At 36.5% G+C, this 22,347-nt stretch overlaps 2 pseudogenes; both read right to left on the bottom strand.

Moving 5' to 3' along the window:
- Nucleotides 1-22,064, bottom strand: part of LOC128579437 (protein MCM10 homolog) — a 75,058-nt pseudogene extending 52,994 nt beyond the window's left edge.
- On the bottom strand, nucleotides 12,658-13,969 carry LOC128579458 (docking protein 4-like; annotated as a pseudogene).
- Nucleotides 22,065-22,347: the final 283 nt, after the last annotated feature.

The raw sequence follows: 22,347 nt of genomic DNA, 5'->3' as shown, positions 1-22,347 counted from the left end.
CCTGCAATCTCTTTACTAGGTATCTACCCAGAAGAAAACAACATTTTACAATAAGGACATCCACACTAGAATCTTTACTGCAGCTCAATTCATAATTGCCAGGATGTAGAAGAAACCCATGTGCACATCAACCCAGGAATGGATTAAAAAACGGTGGTATATGTATACCATGGACCCCTTTCAGTCATAAAAAAGAAAAAGATGAAAACTACATATTTTGCTTTTACCTGGATGGAGTTGAAAAGCATTCTTCTTAGCAAAGTGTGCATGAATAGAAAAGTATCCAATATACTCAATACTAATATGAAACAATTACATAAAGAACTACACACCCACAGGAGAGAAAAATACAATTGAGTTGAAATGGGAGGGCTGAAGGAGAGTGCATAGTGTGCACATTTGCTCTCATCAAATGTACACAATGTGAGGACACACAGCACACTCCGTGGGTGAAGGGATCAGCTCCAACCTGAATTTTACCTAAGATATGCAAACAATGTAACCTAATCATTTTTACCCTCATAGTAATATGAAATTAAAAAAAAAAAAAAACAGCAACAACAACATACCCAGGGTCTGCCAGGGCTGTTCTCATATTCCCGATATACTGTGTTTTCTTTTAAATAAAGCTTAGAAGATAAGTGTCAAGTTTATTTCAGGGACCCAAAGTAGAAATGGGATGAAAAGACATTTCTGAGACTGATGTGCTTTTGTTCAGAGAATGCATGAGGTATTTTAGAGATGGACACTTCAGGTGGACCTATTATCCTCACAATCAGGAGGAATCTGTAATTTTGCCAAATTACAGGGTTTTTTTTTCTTTTTAATATAAGCTTGTTACTCTTTTAGAGTTGTGTAGTAACTGCCTAAGGACAAACTGGACTTTTGTGTTATATGTATTCACAAATTTAACCAAACCTTTGGTTTTACTCATTTTTCTTAAATTTTAATTTATTTCACCACTCTACTTTGCCTTGATCTATCCACAATTACTCTAACTTTTGCACATAAGGAAATCCATAATATACAGTATATCCCCTCTTCCACAAACCCTATGTATTTCTAGTTTTTGAGAACTGTTTGCAGATGCAAACATAAAAGATTAATGTGTTTATTTTGTTAGTTATGTTTTCTGTCAGGTTACAGGTTTTCAAAATGATGTGATCCTCTCACCCAAATATGGGCAAAGATATTCAGAAAATAAATAAACTTTAACTAACACATTTCTTAAATCTGTATTTAGCTACTTCCAAATCCTGGACTGCAACTAACAAGTGAAAAATAGTTTTCCTCAGCCTCCAATAGGAACTAGACAACTTTATCACTCTCTGTTTGAAATTAAGTTAATTTATTATATTTTAATCTACCAAAACTGAATAAGCAGGTAATTTTGTAATATTACAATGCCTTCCTTCCTCACTTAAAATGATTTTACCTAACTTCAATAGTAAACCTCTACGTTGTACTTCAGTACTCTTCTAAAGGGCAACATTTGGAGACTTGGAAAGCTTTATGCTATTAGCAGACTAAATCAATGCAATCAGACATAAAAGTCAATTATTTAGCTTTAATTAAAATTATATAAAATAATATGACAGTGCTATGTTGTGACACAGCCTAACTGCTTAAGTCTAGGTCTAATACATCCTAATGTCCTCTAATGACAGTGAATAAAATCATTTTGATACTGTTTACTGATTTGCTACATGTAAATATGTTATAAGCTTGCTATTGTTACCCCAAGAATAATGAGCCCCGTTACCAAAGGCCTCATTCTTTTTTTTTTCCTTTTTTTATTAAATCATAGCTGTGTACATTAATGCAATTGTGGGGTACAATGCGCTGGTTTTATATACAATTTGAAATATTTTCATCGAACTAGTTAACATAGCCTTCATGGCATTTTCTTAGTTATTGTGTTCAGACATTTATATTCTGCATTTAGTAAGTTTCACCTAAGGCCTCATACTTTATGATACAAACTCTCTTCGTAGACACAATATTTATGACTCAAATCTCTCCTTCAATATAGACACTGAAGTGAGTTAGGGATCACTAGGCATAAGAAATATTTAGCCTAAGCATTACTGACTGGCAACATAAAATTGTAAATTTGGAAACACTGTGAATGATTATTCTTTTAATGTACTCAGTGGCCACCACTGTAAAATTGTTCACAAATTCTACTGCTTAGCAATATGATTAAACAGCTGATGTTACCTTCCTTATCACATAAGAAATTTATAATACAAGGAATATAATTATAAAAATTATAAAATACACAAAATCCCAGAAAACACTTGCCTCTATACCAATGGCAAATTTATCTATAATTTATTATTTATTTTAAAAAATGTTTTAAACTTTACAATAGTTAAATAGATTTTTAAAATTTAATATCAAATTATAACCTATCAATTCTTAAATGCTAGTCCAAATTTTAATTTATTTTCAACTATTCTATGTTACCAATGCAAATAAAACCATAATTAACCCGAAATTAAAATTTCAATTTTTTTATACCTGTGGATGATTATTTTTCCTTCCATCCTGCTTTTCTTCTTTTTCCTCTGATATTACCATAAAGTCTTGTTTTGCTGTCAAAACCATAAATTTAGTTAATATAATCTACTTAGAATGATCCAATTAAAGCTATAGTGTTTATAAAAGAAGAGAGAATTTTTTTCATTTTATAAACTGATAGTTTAAATGGAAATTAATCTTTAGAAGAGTATTTATTTTCTTATAAAAATTTTCAAAATACACTCAGGGAGGCATCTGATGTCCCCAGATTCAAGGCATACCAACATCTCAAATATTCATTCCTCCATTTGTCTACCCAACATAAATGAACAAAATTTAAAATTATCATAAACATATGAAGTATCACTGTATACTAGTCTCTACTTCATAATTGTATGTTCAAAAACATTGCCTGTGTGTTCTTATATTAATGGTTCACACAGTTGGCGTTGCTTTTTATACCTTCATCAGTGTATATCCTGTTCCTATGTCTGAAATGTTCTCGTCTATGACAAACCCACAGCTAATATTATACTAAATGAAGTAAAAGTGAAAGCTTTTCCACTCAGCAACTGGAAGAAGACAAGTTTGTCCTCTGTCACTACTAATCAGGATAAAAGTCCCAGCCAAAATAATCAGGCAAGAGAAGGAAATAAAGGGCATTCAAATGGGGGCAGAGGAAATGAAACTCTCCCTCTTTGCTGATGATATACTTAGAAAACCCCAATGCCTCAACCACGAGATTCATAAAAGTGATCAAAAATACAGTAATATTGCAGGATACAAATTCAATGTCTGCAAATCAGTAGATTTTGCATATGCCAATAATAGCCAAAATGAGAAGTAAATCAAGGAAATAATTCCCTTCACCGTACTTCAAAGAAAATGAAATACCTTGCAATATACCTACCAAAAAGATGAAACACCCTTTAAAGAAAATTACAAAACTGTATGAAAAGAAGTAGCAGAAAATATTAATAAATGGAAAAACATACCATCTCATAGCTGGGAAGAATCAACATTGTTAACATTTCTATACTTCCCAAAGCAATCTACAGATTCAATGCAATCCCCATTAAAATAACTTTGTCATACTTTACATATTTGGGAAAAATAGTACTTCATTTTGTATGGAACCAGAAAAAATTCCAGATAGCCAAGGGGGAATTCTTAGTAACAGAAGCAAAGTCAGGGTATCAACCTACCAGACATTAGGCTATTCTACAATGTCATCATAATGTAAACAGCATGTTACTGGCAAAAAATAGAGACATAGACATCTAGAACCGTATAGCAAATCATGAAATGAAACTATTATAGCCATATGATCTTTAACAAACCATACAATAACATACACTGGGGAAAAGAATCCCTATTCAATAAATGGTGCTGGGAGAACTGGATATCCACATGTAAAAGACTGAAACTAGACCCGCATCTTTCTCCACTCATTAAAATTGATTCAAGATGGAGAAAGGATCTAAATATAAGGCATGAAACAATAAAAATCCTTGAAGAAACTCTGGGGAAATCACTTGCAGTTATGGCCCTGGGGCAATTGCAACAAAAGAAAAACAAATGTGACTTAATTCAACTGAATAGCTTCTGCACAGCGAAGGAGAAAACAACCAAAGCAAACAGACAACCAGCAGAATGGGAAAAGATATTTTCATATTATGAATAAGACAAAACCTTGATAAGTAAGTTGGGCATTGTGGTAGGTGTGGTAGTCCCAGCTACTCGGGAGGCTGAGGCAAGAGAATTGCCTAAGCCCAAGAACTGAAGGTTGCTGTGAGCTGTGACACCACAGCACCCTACCAAGGCAACAAAGTGTAACTATGCCTCTTGAAAAAGAAAAAGAAACAAAAAAAAAATACTTTAATAAATAGACTCTACAAAGAACTCAAATTAAGCAACAACAATAAGAGCCAACAATCACTTATATCAGTGGGAAAATGAGATGAATAGAACCTTCTCTAAAGAAGATAGATGAATGGATAACAAATATGAAAAGATGCTCATTGTCTATAATCATCAAGGAAATGCAAATCAAAACCACTCTGAGATATCATCTAACCCCAATGAGAATAGCCCACATCACAAAATCTCAAAGATGTAGATGCTGATGTGGAAGGGGAGAAAAGGAAACACTTTTCCACTGCTGCTGGGACTGCAAATTAATACAACCATTCTGGAAGGAAGTATGGAGAATCCTCAAATAACTCAAACTACACCTCCCTTCGATCTTGCAAACCCATTACTGGACATCTACCCAGAAAGGAAAAAAAAAATAATTTTATCATAAGAACATTTACACTAGACTGCTTACTGAAGCTCAATTTACAATTGCCAAATTGTAGAAACAACCTAAATGCCCACCAAACCAGGAATAGATTAACAAGCTGTGGTACATGTACACCATAGAATACTATTCAGTCACTAAAAAAGATGGTGACTTTACATCTTTTGTGTTAACTTGGGAGTTGAAATACATTCTTCTTAGTAAAGCATCACAAGAATGGAAAAGAAAGAAAGCAAGGTCCTCAATTCTATATGAGGACAATTAATTATGGGGTGGGGGATTTTGGGGGTGGGGGAGTTGGGGAACAGAGAGAAGGAAGCGGGGAGGGGGTTGGCAGCTCACAGTGTGTGACACACCTCTTGGGGGCGGGGCACAATTATAAGAGGGACTTTACCTAACAAATGCAAGCTGCATAACCTGGTCTTGTACCCTCCATGATTCCCCAATAATAAAATTTTTAAAATGAATAAAAAATAAAGGCAAGGGGTTAAAAAAAGAACCTGTAGCAATTTCTTTCTTTCTCTTTTCCTTTGCTTATTTTTTCTTTTTTCTGTTTCATTTTTCCTACACTTTCTTTCCTCCATCCCTTCCTCTCTCTCTTTTCTTTCCCTTCCTCCCTCCCTTCCTTTCATTACAAATGATGTGAGAAAGCCACCACAACTAGTTGTGTAGAGTTTTCACAATGAATTTGTTCAGTAAATATGAAACAACCATTTAATTTTTCTCATATTGCTGCTTTTATTATTATGAATCTCCTGCTTTATATACCTAAAATATGTTAGAAGAAGAGCAATCTTAAAAAAATATTTACTGAGTTTTTGTTTTACTCACTGGAGAAGAGTAAGGATGATCATCTAGTGAGAACTATACAGTGTAAAAAGGTTTTTCAAAACAGAAGACAACTAACAAATGCATTTTTAAAACTAAATTTCTATAAGACTCAATGAACAGTAAATAATGACATTTTATAAAAGATTCCCTGTGTACAGTTATGCTTAAAGTCTTTTAAATGGGGATTTTATCCATATATTAAAATGTCATGGCCTATGGAATTAAAAAAATGTTAACATTTGTTATTAGTAACACTTCAATATTCTAACAGATATTTTAATAAAAATAATTCATAGTAAACATGGCTATATAAACTTTAAATGCTGTATTGCAATGAAAGGATTTTTATCAAAGAAAAAACCAATTACCTGATCTGGATATTTTCACATTCCTCCTTCCTACTGCTTTCTTCAGACTGGAAACTGTCATGTTAATAGTGCTCTGAATAGCCTTGAAAACACATTGTAACATAAATAATGAACATTGCACACAATGTGCCATGAATAATTCCAGATGAAAAAATGAATGTTATTACCTTCAATGGATGTTTCTTAAAAGACCCTAAAAAACAAAAGGAACATATAATCAATTTAAATGACAGTAGAAATGCAAATATGACAAAGCCAAACATACATTCATGGAAAGTTTCTATTGAGCTGAATCCTCAAGTAAGAAAATAATTTAATTACTTTAGGTTTTGGATCATTCTATTATTGTTATTATTTTTCTTGCTGCTGACAGAAATGTGACAGAAATAAGTAGAAGAAAAATAGGAATATAATATACAATAAGCAGCTAAGATTTCAAAAGAAAGATTATGTTTCAAATAAGAAAATTTAAATAGAAAACTGAACGTATGCCAATGTGAGCAGTGATCTTTAATCAGAGGAACAAACCATAAACCTAAAAGATAAATAACAAGGCTGATGGTTGAAGCCTATAGGATATCTTCAGAGCAACACATAAGAATTATTTATACCATTACACTATAAGTTCTTCAGTTTGTCATGTTATTTAGGAAGGACACAGTTGGGATCACAATTTAGTTGAATGTATACTGCGTTTCGTGTTTTTAATTGACAAGCATGTATATATTCTTGTAGAATAACAGCAGAGAAAAATATTCACATTTTCCCATGCTCATGTGAACTAAGAATAGGACTACATGTCTTATGTCCTCTAGTTTTGTCATTTTAAAGACTTTCATTGACCCAATCAAGCGGTATATAGGATATAATGGAGAAATTACATAAAATAAGCTGTCATTATTAAAATATTTATCAAAAAGGAGACAGTGAATGCCATAAAATTACTACAAATTTCATTAATAACCACCATAATTCAAGATAAATGGAAAATTAATTGAAAATAACAAAAAAATCAAGAAATAACCTATATAATTTTATCTTTTCTAAAATTTGTTTAGTGGAGTAGACATATCACTTTAATGGCTTAATGACTATTTCTATATCTTAATGACTTAATAATTTCTTTTTTAAGTTTAAAAATTAGCAAATTTTAATAATATAAAAACATCAGCAATCTCCCAAACTCACGTAAATCTTAAATAAGAAGAATCATAAATAGGATTATAGATTATATGTAATACAATATTAATGGGATCCGTACGTTTAAAAAATACTTTGACATGCAGTCAGATGAATATTTTCTAGATTGAATTAGATGATATCTACCTGAAGCAATGTCTTTTATTAAAAAAAAAAAAGATTTAAAATAATCACAACACGGAGCTATTTCTTATAAGAAGATTAAAGAAAAAACAAAGTTATCATTTGGTCAGCAAGTGATCTTCCTACGTACCCTCCTAATGGAATGGAAATCCTAGGCAAGATAATAGCTAAGTCCTTTTTAGGATACCATAAGTTCATATTTTTTGTTTCTTCTTTAGCTATCTTACAAGTCCTTTCCTTGTAGAAGTCATATAAAGAGGTCTGACACTTACAAGACTAATATCATCTGCCACATTGTGTTCTGTGTTCTTTAAAGTGATTGCAAGTTGGGAGAGAAATTCTGCTGATAAATTCCAGGTTTTGAATATACAACCACTTATCTATATTTGTTCAGATCTTTAAGGAATTTCATCTCTAAAATTGCCCTAAATGAGCATTTATGTACATTCAGGTTAATTTGCGTGTTTGTACTTGATACACACACAGAAAAGATGCTATATCATCCACATTTCGTGCATTCTTGGAACTGAGTTTCTTCTGTCTTCCATAAAATTCTGTTAAATAATATTGCCTTTAATTACATCTGCAGTTATCTTAAGGACCCTACCATAAAGAGTGTTGTGTCAGGCATTGAACATTTCATTAATTTTAGTAAAAGTTAATATTCTTATACTAGTATAATTTTCATTAAATGATAGCTGTGTATATTAATGCATTTATAGGGTACAATGCCTTGGTTTTATATATAATCTGAAATACTTTCATCAAATTGGTTAACATAGCCTTCACCATACTTTCTTACTTATTGTGCTAAGATAGTTGTACTCCACACTTTACAGATTTGACATGTATCCTTGTGAAATGTACCATAGGTGTGGTCCCACCAATTACCCTCCCTCCACCTGTCCTTCCCCCTCCCCTCCTTTTCCCTTCCTCTTTTCCCTTCATCTTGGGCTGTAGTTGGGTTATAGTTCTCATATGGAAGGGTGGGTGCTTATATATTGGTTTCATAGTAGGGTTGAGTGCATTGCTATTTCTATAAAATAGCTAGTTCTGAAAATAGTAGTCAATGCTTGTATATGTAAATTAATTTCCAATTAAATAATATCAATGAAACACAGATCTCTAATGACTGATAGTTATGGAGCAATGAAATGGGTTATTGTGGTTTGTCCCAAATCTAGCACTCCCTCCTGCTTCTAGAGATATCTGGAGCCTAATCTTACCTCTGAGTGCAAATCTGCTGAATCTATCTGCAGTGAGTTTTCTCCTGTTTTCTCATCATTAACTGCATTGTTACCCAGCTAACACCCTCTAGCCTCCCTCTGTCCCCATTTAAAATGCCTATTCCTTTGCAGAGTAACCTTCAGATTTGAGGTCTGCATTCTCCTGCTGGATCATCTTCATCACGTCTTTTCTCTTAGCAGAAATATATTGTATCTATTATTTCAAAGTCTTAATTTCTTTGTTCCGTGCCTTCTAGCTGGAAACATGCTCAGACATAACAGAAAAACAATGCTTTTCCTTGATTAACACATCATGAAAGTGCTCTCCAATGACTCTCTCTACAGATTTCTCTACAACAAAGTTTGCACACTTGCTACTCAGGGTGGCCCAACAACCAGCAGCACCAACATCACATGTATAAAAAATGCAGAAGCCCACGCCGACTAAATCAATATGTGCATTTTAAACAAGATTCCCAGCACAGTTCTAATTTGACAGTTCTGATCTATACTGAGTGGGTATAACACATAACTTACCTGAATTTACCTATTTAGAGTCTAACCTCAAGTTCTTCCCTATCACATCCTCCAAATAGAAAGGAAATCAAAAATAATACAGATTTCAGTGCAATCTTCATAAGGTGAGAGATGCCCTGAGCACTTGATAGATACAACTACTGTATTCTTCCTGCTTCACAAACCTTCAATTACATGATAAAATGCTATGAAGTACCATCACTTTATATGACATGAAATTGCAGACACGTACGGCTCACCTTCTCTGCTTCCACTCCTCCACACTACATCCAACAGCTCTGCAGGACCAGGGCCCTCAGACCTTAATGCCTTCCCAACAGGGAGAAACATAGGAAGAACAGGGAAGTTTGTGCTACTTCTCTGAGTCATTTTGGCACTGGAAGCTCATTTTATTATATTCTTCTCACCTAACACCTTGCTCTACCTTTTAATTTTTTTTTGAAAAGCAATTGCTTTAATTGCATTTCAGCAGGGAGCCTCAACACCATGTAGGGAGGAGAAAATGGGAAGGTCTTGGTTTCTGAGTGCTTTTGGTTGGCCAAGTGTGGCTAGACACTGGGCAGAGGGCCTCCCTCTGCTGGGGCATTGTCTACCCCTGGTCAGTGACAGAGGGCAGCAGGAGTGCTCTGTAACCTTCCCGCCTGGCCCTGGGAAGAAACAAGCTCTAGCCTTCCTCAGCAAGGCTGAGGTAATTGACACCCCACCCCAAGGGCATCTTCTCCGCGTTCTAAGCAGGAAAGAGTTTGTGTGCAAATTACATTGCAAAAACAGATTTTCACCTGAGGCAAACCCAGATATCCCCCTGCTTAACATGCCAAGCCCAAGACTGGCAAGTAGCACAGAGGAAGGTTAGGTCCTTCTTGTGCCATTCTAGGCCCAGAGAAACTGAGAACCCACCTGTTATCTGGCCCCCAGGCTGTTCAGAGTGCCAGCCTGCCTCAAGTTCTGACTGTCCCCCTCCTCTGGCCCTCACAGTTCAAACAAGGCCTGGCAGAAAGAGGGTTGTGTTCAGTTTCAGGCATACATATACCACAATTTATTAATCCATTCATGGGTTGATGGGCACTTGGGCTTCTTCGATGACTTGGCAATTATGAATTGGGCTGCAATAAACATTCTGGTGCAAATAACTTTGTTGTAAAATGATTTTTGGTCTTCTGAATATATACTTAGTAGAGGAATTGCAGGATCGAATGGCAAGTTTACTTTTAGCTCCCTAAGTGCTCTCCAAACCTCTTTCCAAAAGGAACATATTGGGTACTTTTTCTTCCATTCTTGGGATACTTTACTAAGAAGAATATGTTCCAGCTCCATCCATGTAAACATGAAAGAGGTAAAGTCTCCATCTTTCTTTAAGGCTGCATAGTATTCCATGGTATACATATGCCACAATTTATTAATCCATTCGTGAATCGATGGGCACTTGGGCTTTTTCCATGACTTAGCTATTATGAATTGGGCTGCAATAAACATTCTGGTACAAATATATTTGTTATGTTGTGATTTTTGGTCTTCTGGGTATATGCCCAGCAGTGGAATTACAGGATTGAATGGCAGATCTATTTTTAGATCTCTGAGTTTTCTCCATATATCTTTCCAAAAGAAATGTATTAATTTGCATTCCCACCAGCAGTGCAGAAGTGTTCCCTTTTCTCCGCATCCACGCCAACATCTCTGGTCTTGAGATTTTGTGATATAGGCTAGTCTCATTGGAGTTAGATGATATCTTAAAGTAGTTTTGATTTGCATTTCTCTGATGATTAAAGATGATGAGCATTTTTTCATATGTCTGAAGGCCTTGCGCCTGTCTTCTTCAGAGAAGTTTCTCTTCAAATCCCTTGCCCAGCCTGCGATGGGATCCCTTATTTTTTTCTTGCTGATGTGTTTGAGTTCTCTGTGGATTCTGGTTATTAAACCTTTGTCAGAGATATACCCTGCAAATATATTCTCCCATTCTGAGGGCTGTCTGCTTGCTCTGCTTACTGTGTTCTGAGCCCTACTATGAAACTAATTTGGGACTCTCACATGAAAGCTATAACCCAGCTACAACTTAACAATAGGGGGAAGTGGGAAAGGGGGGGTGGGTAGAGGGAGGGGGATCGGTGGGATCACACCTGTGGTGCATCTTACAGGGGTATTTGCGAAACTTGGTAAATGTAGAATGTAAATGTTTTGGCACAGTAACTGAGATAACGCCAGGAAGGCTATGTTAACCACTGTGATAAAAATGTGTCAAATGGTTTATGAAGCGAGTGTATGTTGCCCCATGATCATATCATTGTATACAATTATGATTTAATAAAAAAAAATAGTATCTTCTTGGGGAGTTGACATTGTTAGTGATTTTTCTAAATATCTTTATGTTTTAAAAATAAATGTCATAAATAAATAAATTATCAATTAAAGTAACTTTCAAAGTATAAAAAAAAAAAACAAAAGGAACATATTAGCTTGCATTCCCACCAGCAGTGCAGAACTGTTCCCTTGTCTCCATATCCATGCCAACATCTGTAGTTTGGGGGATTTTGTGATGTGGGCTACTCTTCCTGGAGTTAGATGATATCTCATACTGGTTTTGATTTGCATTTCCCTGATGATTAAAGATGATGAGTATGTGTTTATTTGTCTGTAGGCCATGCACCTGTCTTCTTCAAAGAAGCTTCTGTTCAACTCTCTTGTCCACAATGAAATGGGATCACTTGTTCTTTACTTATTAATAAGTTTGAGTTCTCTGTGGATTCTGATCACCAAACCTTTGTTAGGAACATAATCTGAAAATATCTTCTCCCATTCTGAGGACTGTCTGTTTGCTTTACTAAGTGTGCTCTTGGCTGTGCAGAAGCTGTTTAGTTTGATCAGTAATATATTTTTGGGGTTGCTTCAATTCCCTGGGGGGTGCTCCTCATAAAGTATTCTTCCAGGCCAATTAACATATTGTTCTTAGTATAGTATCTCAAGAATGGAAAAAAAAGTATCCAACTTACTCAGTACTTTTAGGAAATCAATATATAATCCCCCACACTTTTACACAAATGATAAAACACAAATATAGCCAAGATGACAGAGGGAAGAGGAGGGAGAGGGGAGGGAAGGGAGGATAATTGGTGGGACCTCACCTATGGTGCATATTGCAAGGGTACATGTCAAATCTATTAAAAATAGAGTATAAATGCCTTAACACAATAATTAACTGAGGTGAAGGCTAGGTTAACCACTTTGATGTAAGCATTCCAAATTCTACATAAAATCAGCACATTGTACCTAAAATAAAACAAAACAAAACAAAATAAAGTCATTGAGAGAAAGAGAAACAGGTGTGTGCCATGGAGGCAATGGAAACTGCTGCCCTTATACCCCAAATCAGCATCACACATGCTCGGGTGGTGTGGCCAGCCCTTTCCCTTGGTCCAGTCTCCCCTTTGGAGTCAAGGAGCGGGACCGCTTCCTCCCTTTCTTCAGGCTGTTGGCCAACAGCCCCTTGAGGCTGGCTGTCCATGGAAGGCTACAGGCTGCCCCCTGCACCCTTCTCTGTTCACCAGCACAGCTGTCACAGGAAGGGGGTCTTGGCCTCGCTGCTCTCCCTCTGGCTGGGTTTTGGCTTAAGCAAGATGAATCTGTAGAGGAGGGCCATTTCTGAACTCGCCTGGGCTGCTGCATAGCCCTCAGGAGTGTAGCTGGAGGCTTCAGCCATGTTCTGCTAATCTGTGTTGTGGTGCCAGTAGCATGCGGGGCAGCAAGGTGGTGGGTGTGTGAGGACATGAATAATGTTCTGTTTCCTTGTTAAGCAGCCTCACATTCTTCTCCATCTCCAGCAAGACCCACTTGTGATGCTTGGCGATGGCCAGTGTGGCACTGTGGGCCTGCTGGTAAATCCACTCCAGTTCCTGTGTCTGGAAGGTGCAGAGCTCTTCTCCAGTGTTGCACAAGCTGCCAGCCTCAAAGGTAAAGCATGTTGCGTCCCAGTCATAGAGATGCAATGAGACAAGCTTCAGACTGCTGTGTCCCAGAGGAAGAAGCTGTTCTCCTAGGTGATCTGCAGTTTGCACTCACCATACACGTCCAGGTGGGGGCAGTTAGGCAGGAAGATGCCATGCGCCCCTGGGGCCAGGTCAGGCTTTCCCTGACTGGTGTCATTCAGCCGATCCCAGACACTCCACAGATAGTGTCTTGCACCACTATTTAGCCTCCAGCTCTGGGTCCCAGGTGAAGGCCTGTGCCCAGTCATTGGTGAATGCGATGGCTGCTGCCTGCCGCTAGGTCTCCTCAGGAAGCCATGTAACATACTTGACATTGCTGATGTCAGTCACCTTGGGACAGCCTCGGAGGTGCACTGACGTCTCATCTGGATACTTCTCCAGCCACAGAGGCCCCTTGTTGGAGGATTTGCAAAACACCAGTCAGCACCGCTGGTAGATTCCCAGCTTCCTGCTCTTCATCATGTGGCCTTGCTTGAGAATGTGACTGAAATCAGTTTCAATGGTTTCTCCCCCATCCCTGGGCACCAGGCTTGTTGAGGTGAGGGGAGGGATGTCCAGGGCCCGGCTTGGGGCACCTCAGATCACCACTTCCAGATACTCCTCTTGCTGGCCACTCCTGACCTCCCCGCCTCAGTATTATTCTAGCAGCTCCTTCACCAGGCGCCTATTGGGCTCCAAGCCGGGTCTGGAGCCCGCTGGGCGAGGCCTCAGGGCAGGAACATGCCCGCCTAACTGCTGGGGACTGCCAGAGCAGGCAGGGTAGTTACGGAGATGCAGCCAGCAGGCTCACGCTCCAGCTGAGACTCCTGCTCTACCTTTTATTTAGGAAGTATTTTATTGGACCACCCTGACATTACATCCATCTGCTCCTTTTCTCTCCATGTACTCCCTGTACTGTCTGCTTTCCCTATTCTTCATCCCCTTTTGTAAACCTGTCCTCTTCTGATTTCCTGACTTTGCTGAGCTCTCAAATTGTATTGAGATGGGACTAAAGCTTCAGCACCTTTAGTCATACACTGTATTTCATCTTTACCTGTTGCTAACACCTGAGAAGAGATACAATTTAACACTATTCGCTTCTTCATTTTTTTTTTACTATACATTTAATAGGTCATTTTCCTTGGCATTTAGAATATGTTGGTGCTCATGTTTTTCGATAAACATTTTTTCAAATGACTTTTTCAATAAAATGCACTGCTTACCCTTTACTTGTTTGGGTACTGTCTTGGTTTCATTTGAATTGCCACTCCCAGAAGAACAACGAAGATCCTCTTTGGTAAGATTCTCTGATAAATTCTGTTAAAAATAACATAAGTATTGAGTTTCAATTACAGTATAATGATAATATGTGGCACTAAGATTTCCTAATCACTTCCTTCAAAAATGTCTGAAATTTCTACTCTAAAAACAATTAATTTTACCTTTAAATAGAAGAATGTCTTGAAAACCAAAGCATTGCAACCTTACATATGCTCTCTAGATGAACCTTACCTTCTACCTGTGTATGGCTACTGATTCTGTAAATGGAGCAAAGGCAGCCAAAGGAAACATTAACTCATGTCATATCACAATAAGGAACTATCTTCACCTTCCATAACATTACTTTGCATTCTCCACCAACACAAACAAATGTTGCAAAAAGTTTAATACATGGGCTATCATACTTCTGGCATTACATCATTAAAATATTTCTTACTCAAGAAATATTTCAGTGTTAACACTAGATACCAGCATAATGGGCAACTTTGGAGTATGTCATGTTGAGTATAGGCTCAACAATAAGGCCTTGAAAACATCTAAATGTTTTGTGATACAATTTTTACTGATAGGTAAAATTGCTGAAGAAACAGAAAACCTATGATAAGCAAAACTTGCCTTATGGTTTATGTTTAAGTAAAAGCAAAAGAAGTATATATACCATGTAACTCCTTCCCAATTAGGAAACACCTTTAAGAAAGTATGGCAAGGCTTAATAAAAATTGAAGGATGGGAACAGAGAAGACGTCTTCTGGAAACTTCTAAAGTATTCCAGTCACTTACTTGTACGTTTTCTTCTCTACACATTATAGTAATGAAAATAAAAATCATGATGAAGATGGTGACCCCAGGTTCTGCTTTCTGGTCGATGTAGGAGATAAGAGTAAAATGGTAAAAATATGTGATTAATACAGCATGACAAAGTGGAAAATCAGAATGGACCAGGCAACTGACCAAGGACAAAGCTGCAATGACAAGTGCAGCAGCCACCTCATTTTGAACTTGAACTTTTTCTTCTCCAAACATGGGAATGCTACCGGTAACCTGCCTTCCTCATTCCTGACCCTTAGCATCTCTTGCTGTATTTCTTTCTTCATAAACACATATGCTTTTGATGATCTGTCTCTATGTGGTGGGGAGAGATGCAAGTTTTCTGATTCAGGTTCATGGTTTATACATAGTAGCACTGTTGTCCTCATCTAATGCCTCAGGATCATGTGCAGTATGTACTGTTTTTCCTTCCTCGTAAGTGTCTGTAGCAGCAGAAGCACTGTGTCCTTTCACTTGAACAAGCACACACTTCATTTCTTTGTTGTTATCAAGTCAGATTTTGCATCACTAGACTGAAGCATAGTTCTGATATCTAATATCCAATTAATGATGTCTGGGCACCTATTTCTTGCCACTTCACTACCAAACTCTCGGTGTCCCTTGATTTCAACTGTGACTTCTGAGTTCCTTGCTTCTTTTGGTGTCTGTATCTTTTTCACATGTCTCCTCACCTATCTTAAACACATGCCCAGAGTGTCTGTCTCCATTGTTACAATATTCACTCTATCTTTTTTTTTTTTTTTCATTTCCATAAAGTTCAGAAGTTGAGTGGTGAGTATACTTCAGGGACACAAAGTAGGCATGAGATGGAAAGATATTTTTGTGACTGAGGCCTTTTTCTTGAGAAATGCCTGAAACACTATATAGGTGGACACTCCAGGTGCATGGGCCTTTTTCTTGAGAAAATACCTGAAACACTAAAAAGGTGGACACTCCAGGTGCATCTTTTCCTTCACAATCAGCTATATTATTTTTCAAAATAAATGGTGCTTTTTAAAAATTAAATCTTTTTCACCTTTAGTTTCTTGCTTCTATACTCTGGTACAGGACATGAATGTTCTTTTTTTTTTTTATCACTAACCATGTGGCTTAACTCATTTGACGTGGGATTTACCTAATTTCTTTATTCTCCTTTGCCTTGTTTGATCTGTACTTTCTCATACTTGTTTACACAAGGACAGATATACAAGTATATTCTCTCTACCATAATTCTGATTAATTCTTATTACTTGAAACAAGTTTTCAGATGCAAACATGCAAGTTCAATGTGCTTATTTTGTTACTCAGTTGTATTTTCACCTATCAGGGAGCATTTTTTTTCCAAATAAATATATCCTTACCAATCATGTGTGCACCAAGTTAGAAAAAAAAAACAGAAAATTCAAAAATGGAACAGGAAAACACCTCGGATCTATATTTAGCTACTCCCAAATCATTGGATTGCAAATAAAAAGTTAAAAAAAAATAATTTTCCATAGTCTACATGACAGAAAAGTGTGAACGAGTACTTCAGCATTTTCATTCTTTGCCTATAATTCACTGATTATCTATTAAACCTACTAAAATGTATTAGCAGAAGACTTGTAGTACTGCAAAGCCTTCCTCAGTTGAGAAACTTTCGTGCATATACCTTTGATAGCAGATCCCTACATTGCTTCTCAGTACTTTCTCTAAAGGTTAACAATGAGACACTGGACAAACTTTACATTGCCAGCAAAGAACATCAACAACAATCAGAAAGATAAGTGAACTTTCAAATTTTAATTCAAATAATATGACATAATATGACTGTGTTATGTTCTGACACAGGCAATCTGCTTAAGCCTACGTCTAATAGATTCTAATGTCCTCATAAAACAGTGGGTGAAAGAACCTTGATACCGTTTAAAGATTTCCACAGGTAAGTGAGTTACAAACTTTCTGCTGCGTCCTCACAACAAGGTCCCATTCTGCAAAGTAGGATTCTCCTCAGAGGCACAGTCTAATGACCCCATTCCCTCTCTCAACACACACTGAACTGAGTTAGAGGCCACAAGCAGGAAGAAGTACACTAGCTGGCATGAATGACTGATGGTATAAAACTATGCTACAGTTTGGGACATTGGGAATGGTGACTCTTTGGACATGAGTCCAACTCAGTGGCCATCATGGTGAAATTACTCATATTTTCTCTTGCTTAGTAATATGATTCTTTACTTGGCATTACCTTCCTTATCATGTAAGGTTATAAAATTGCAGAACAAGGAAAACACCAGAAACCCTCTACCTCTAGTCCAAGGGCAAAGATTAGATGTAAGTCATTCTTTACTTTTGGAATCTTTAAGTTTTAAACTAGTGAAAAAACTTCTTAAAATTAAATATTACCTTCAGCATATGGATTATAAAATGCTATCCCAGTGAAAATGTCCCTTGGACTATGTCACATTACTCATGTAAAGAAAATAATATTAAACCAGGAACTGAAATTAAAATTTGTTGATACCTGTGGGTGGTTATTTTCACTTCCTTTAAGCTCTTCTTGCTCTTCCTTTGATATGGATACCGACTTTAGTACTGTAAATTTCATATATTTAGGTAAATGAGTTGCTTAGAATGATTTCATAAAAGCTATCATCTTTATAAAAATTGATAGAAAGCAAAATTTATTTTTATTTTATAAATTGAGGGTTTAGATGAAGGTAAATCTTTAGCAGACTACATACTTCTTTTTAAATATGACTAATTAGCTTACACATTATTTTTATTCATTTTTCTTTTCAGACAGAGTCTCATTGTGATCCCTTGAGTCAAGGTCCATGGCTTCCGAGCCCACAGCAACCTCCGTCCCTTGGGCTCAAGCCATCTTCTTGCCTCAGATTCCCAAGAAGCTGGGCCTACAGGAATCTACCACAATGCCAGGCTAGATTTTCTATTTTCAGTAGAGATGGGGTCTTGTCCTTCCTTAGGGTGATCTCAAATTCCTTAGCTTGAGTGATCCACCAGCTTTGGCCTCTGAGTATTAGGATTACGGGCATGAGCCACCATTCCTGCCCTAACTATCTAACACTTTAAACCACTGAGAATGCTACTAGATAGCTTTTATGAGGATAAAAGCCACAAATATCATAAATTCATCCACTCAATAAAAATGGCAAAAAATTCATAAAGAAAGCAAGATTTACAAATCTAGTAAAACATAAAGGTATCACTGTATACTCTGGTCTACTTCAAAATAGTACCTGTAACATAGTGTGCACGTTGTGTCACACATTATGGGGGCAAGACATGATTGCAAGAGGGACTTTGCCTAACAATTGCAATCATTGTAACCTGGCTTATTGTACCCTCACAATGAATCCCCAACAATAAAAATAATAAATAAAAAATAATAGTTCTCAAATTTGCTATTAGGTTTTATTCCTTTATCAGTGTATGTCCTGCTCCTTACATGAGAAATGCTTTCCTCTAATATTCTGACAAATCACCTTGCACTGTTAGACTGCTATATCAAGCCTTCACTGATTCTCGCATTTTCCCCAGATGAACAGCTATCTAGCCTCTCTTGGGGCTGCCTTACTACTTAGATTTCTCCTCTGCAACTTTTAATCCTGAACTGTGGTTCATTTATTTCCTTTTTGCTTCACAATATAATTTAAATAAATTTATTTTCTTTTTAAATTTTTTGATTTTTTGTCTTGTCTTTATCTGTTACAGAAAATTATAGAGCCATAAAATTATTGGTTATTTAAATTGCTTTTGAACCGTTTTTTTTTTTTTTCCATTTCTATCCCTTTGTCTTGTAAGCCATTTAAGGGTGAAATCTTCCAAAGTCCCATTAGACCAATAGTCTGAATCTTGTTTTGTGTGGCTATTCTTGGCTCTAAGTTTAAAAATATGTACATAAAATGCATCAAGGTTGGCTTTTCCAGAAGTCATGTCTGAGCTGAGAAGTAAAGGGTGAGATGAACAAGGTGAAAAAGTGAGGAGGCCAGGAAAAAGGGAGAGCAGGACAGAAAGCAGCAAGAGGAAAGAGAAGCCTGCAATAGGGTGTGCATTTGTCCAAAATAGAGGGATTGGCTCAGAGGGCACTCCCAGAGGTTCTTCGGTAGTGCTAGAGTAAGGCAGACACACAGGGAGAGGGCTAAAATGGAGAGTTGAGAACAAGTCAGATTACAAAAGCCTTCTGTGAAACTTAAAAGTACTAGGATATTACTAATTTAAAAACATTTAATCATCCTACTGGCCCTGGAGAGAGGCCACAGTAAATACTGTCAGGAAGATGAATTCTAGGGGCACATGAATAAATAATACAGGCCATATAGCAAAAAAAATGCACTTCTGAAATATATGAATGTTTCCAGAAATGCTTCACATAGTGTCAGTGCCCAGTGTAATGTGGATTTTTATTTAATAAATAAAAGAATCTGGGTTTGGCATTTCATTTTTTTTTTTTCAATTTTAAAGCACAGTGTAATACTTAATTACACTAAGTATTTATGTTTACAATCCATGGTATACGAAAGCTCCTAATGATCCCAATCACTTTTACTTGCATTTGCCCCCTTTTTAATCTGAACTCAGAGGGTTAAGTGTGGTACACGTATGTTGGAATGGTATAGAAAGGTTAAATTAAACAAGGGCACTAGGGTCAATCTCAACAGATCCAAAAAATGTAATGTTGAGAAAATAAAGAAGTTGCAGAATTTTACTAATAAGGATACACTCTCACACGTACACAGTCTGCTAATTGGATCATCTGATTTCAGTAAAATCAGTAAGATGGAATAATTAAAGTTAAAACATGACTGACGTGTTAACATGAAGTGTTGCTCTAAGTAAAGATTTGAATTTCAATAAGCACTTGAAAAATTGTGGAGTTACAAAATTCACCTCAGTCAATTCCCTAACAAGGAAAGGGATGCCAAATCAGAGAACTATGTGAGGCAGAATAACCAAAACCAGAAGAACAACAAAAGAAAAGAAAATTACCTGTCGTGGCTTCTTGCACTTTAATTGTTTCTACTCCTTTATCTGGAGTAACAGCTTCTGTGTCACAGGTACTTACAGTGAACTTTGAAAAAAAGTATATCATAAGTAATGCATAATTTCACAAAATATACAGGGAATAATTCAAGACAAACAATGAATGTTGTTACCTGAAACTGAGGTTCTATCTTAGAATCCCCTAAAAAACAAAGAACACATAAAATCGGTGTAAATGACAGTGTAAATGTAGATATGATGAAACCAAGCATACAGTTGAGGAGAGTTCCTATTGAGCTGAACCCTCCAGCTTGGCTTTAAAAGTAATTACTTTAGGTTTGGGTCTGCTTTTTCCCTCTTGTATTGATTGTTTTATTGATTGACTGATTTAGGGGTAGACAGGAACATAACAGACAAAAATTGAACACAATAGGATATAATTTTAATATCATGTTCAGTTCAAACTTCAAAAGTGGCATTATCTTTCACTCAAATGAAACATAAATAATAAAAAAAAAACATTCAAATGAAAAAGTGCACATACAGCAGGGTGAAGAGTGGTCTTTATTCAAAGGAGCAAATCATGATCCAGAGAGGATAAAGGACCAGGCTGATGTAAGAAGCTTACAGTATGTGTTTAGTGCAACCCACAACATCATTTATACCATATGCTGCAAGGATCTGACATGTTCTGCAGCCTGTGCTCCATTTCAGAAGGAACACAGCCGTGATAACAGTTCAGTGGAGGTTATAATCCATTTCTCATTAGAGAAAGGGTTCAATCGATCTACATGGATAGATCCTTGTAAAATAAGTTTTAAAAATGTGATTTTTTTTCCATACCCATAAATACACAAGTATACCAATATTTTTTGTGTCCTCTACTTTGTCATATTAATTTTCTTCCTCAACTCACATAAGAGGTATGCAAGAAATTATATATACTGACCTATCAATCATGAACTATTTATCAAAAAGGAACACACTGAATGGCCACAGAATTATGAGCTATAAATGAAATTTTATATTCCAAAATCACTAGACTATTCACTGGACATGACATTAAAATTTATAAAAGGCATACATAAGCTTTTAGGCAGTTTTTCACATTTTTAGAATATTAAGGGATACGTATTTTGTTTACCTACTTTCCTCCTATACAGATTTAATCAAGTGATAAGTGTATTGTTTCTAAAATTAGTGTCCTTGGGTTGTCACATTAATCCATTAAGGGATTTTAGGAAACAGCTGCTTTATAGGAAAAAATAGCATTTAAAAGCCAGTCATCTATTTTCAAAGTAACCTCATCTGATTAACTAGTATCAATGAAAAACATATCTCTGATGCCTGATAATTCCAGAGAAAAGAAATGCATCTCTGTGGTCTGCCTCAATCCCAGCATTTCTTCCTCCTTCCAGTAATCTCTGGGGCTGCAATAATCCAATCTTCTATGTGTGTGCCAATTTCCTGAAGCCACCTGAACTGAGTTCTATCACGTTTGCGCATCCGGAATGAGAAATTACCTAGCTAACTTCTTTCTTCCCTGCCTCTGTGCCCACTCACAAACCCTCTTGCTTTGCAAAAAAAAAACTTGAAATCTGACATTCTGACATTTGCATTCCTTTGATGGATTATTTCCACCACCTTTTTCCTCTTTATTTAGCAATAACATTTTATACCTAGAATTTCAATCTCTCTATAATTCAGTGTTATCCTTCATCTGGAAACATGCTCAAAAATAAGACCAAAATAAAGCTTTCCCTTGATTCTAGGTTGGAGGTATTCTTCAATAGCTCCTCCTACAGATTTCCTACAGAGAAGTCTATACCCTAGTTATTCAAGGTGGTGTGAGGAACAGCAGCCCTGGACTCACCTGAGAATGCATTAGCACTGCAGAATCACAAACCTGCTCAATCACAATGTGCATTTTAACATGGCCCCCACTGATGTCTTTATGTTTGAGAAGCTCTGGTCTCTAAAGAGTGTGAATATACATTCCTTTCCCTGAAATTATCCTTTGGAATATAGACTCCAGTTCCTCTCCATCACATATTCCACACTGAAATGGTATTTAAAATCACAAAGTTTCTAATGGAATGTTAGAGGTTTATAGCTTTCCTGGCCTCTCCACAACTAAGCCTACTGTCTTCCATCCAATTGCATCCAATTGAACCATATGTTATGAAGAACCATCACTTTATACGACATGA

The sequence above is a fragment of the Nycticebus coucang genome, unplaced genomic scaffold (assembly GCF_027406575.1).
Source record: "Nycticebus coucang isolate mNycCou1 unplaced genomic scaffold, mNycCou1.pri scaffold_54, whole genome shotgun sequence".
Lineage (NCBI taxonomy): Eukaryota > Metazoa > Chordata > Mammalia > Primates > Lorisidae > Nycticebus > Nycticebus coucang.
Note: the sequence above shows the minus strand (reverse complement) of the source record. Positions and strands in the feature narration are given on the sequence as shown.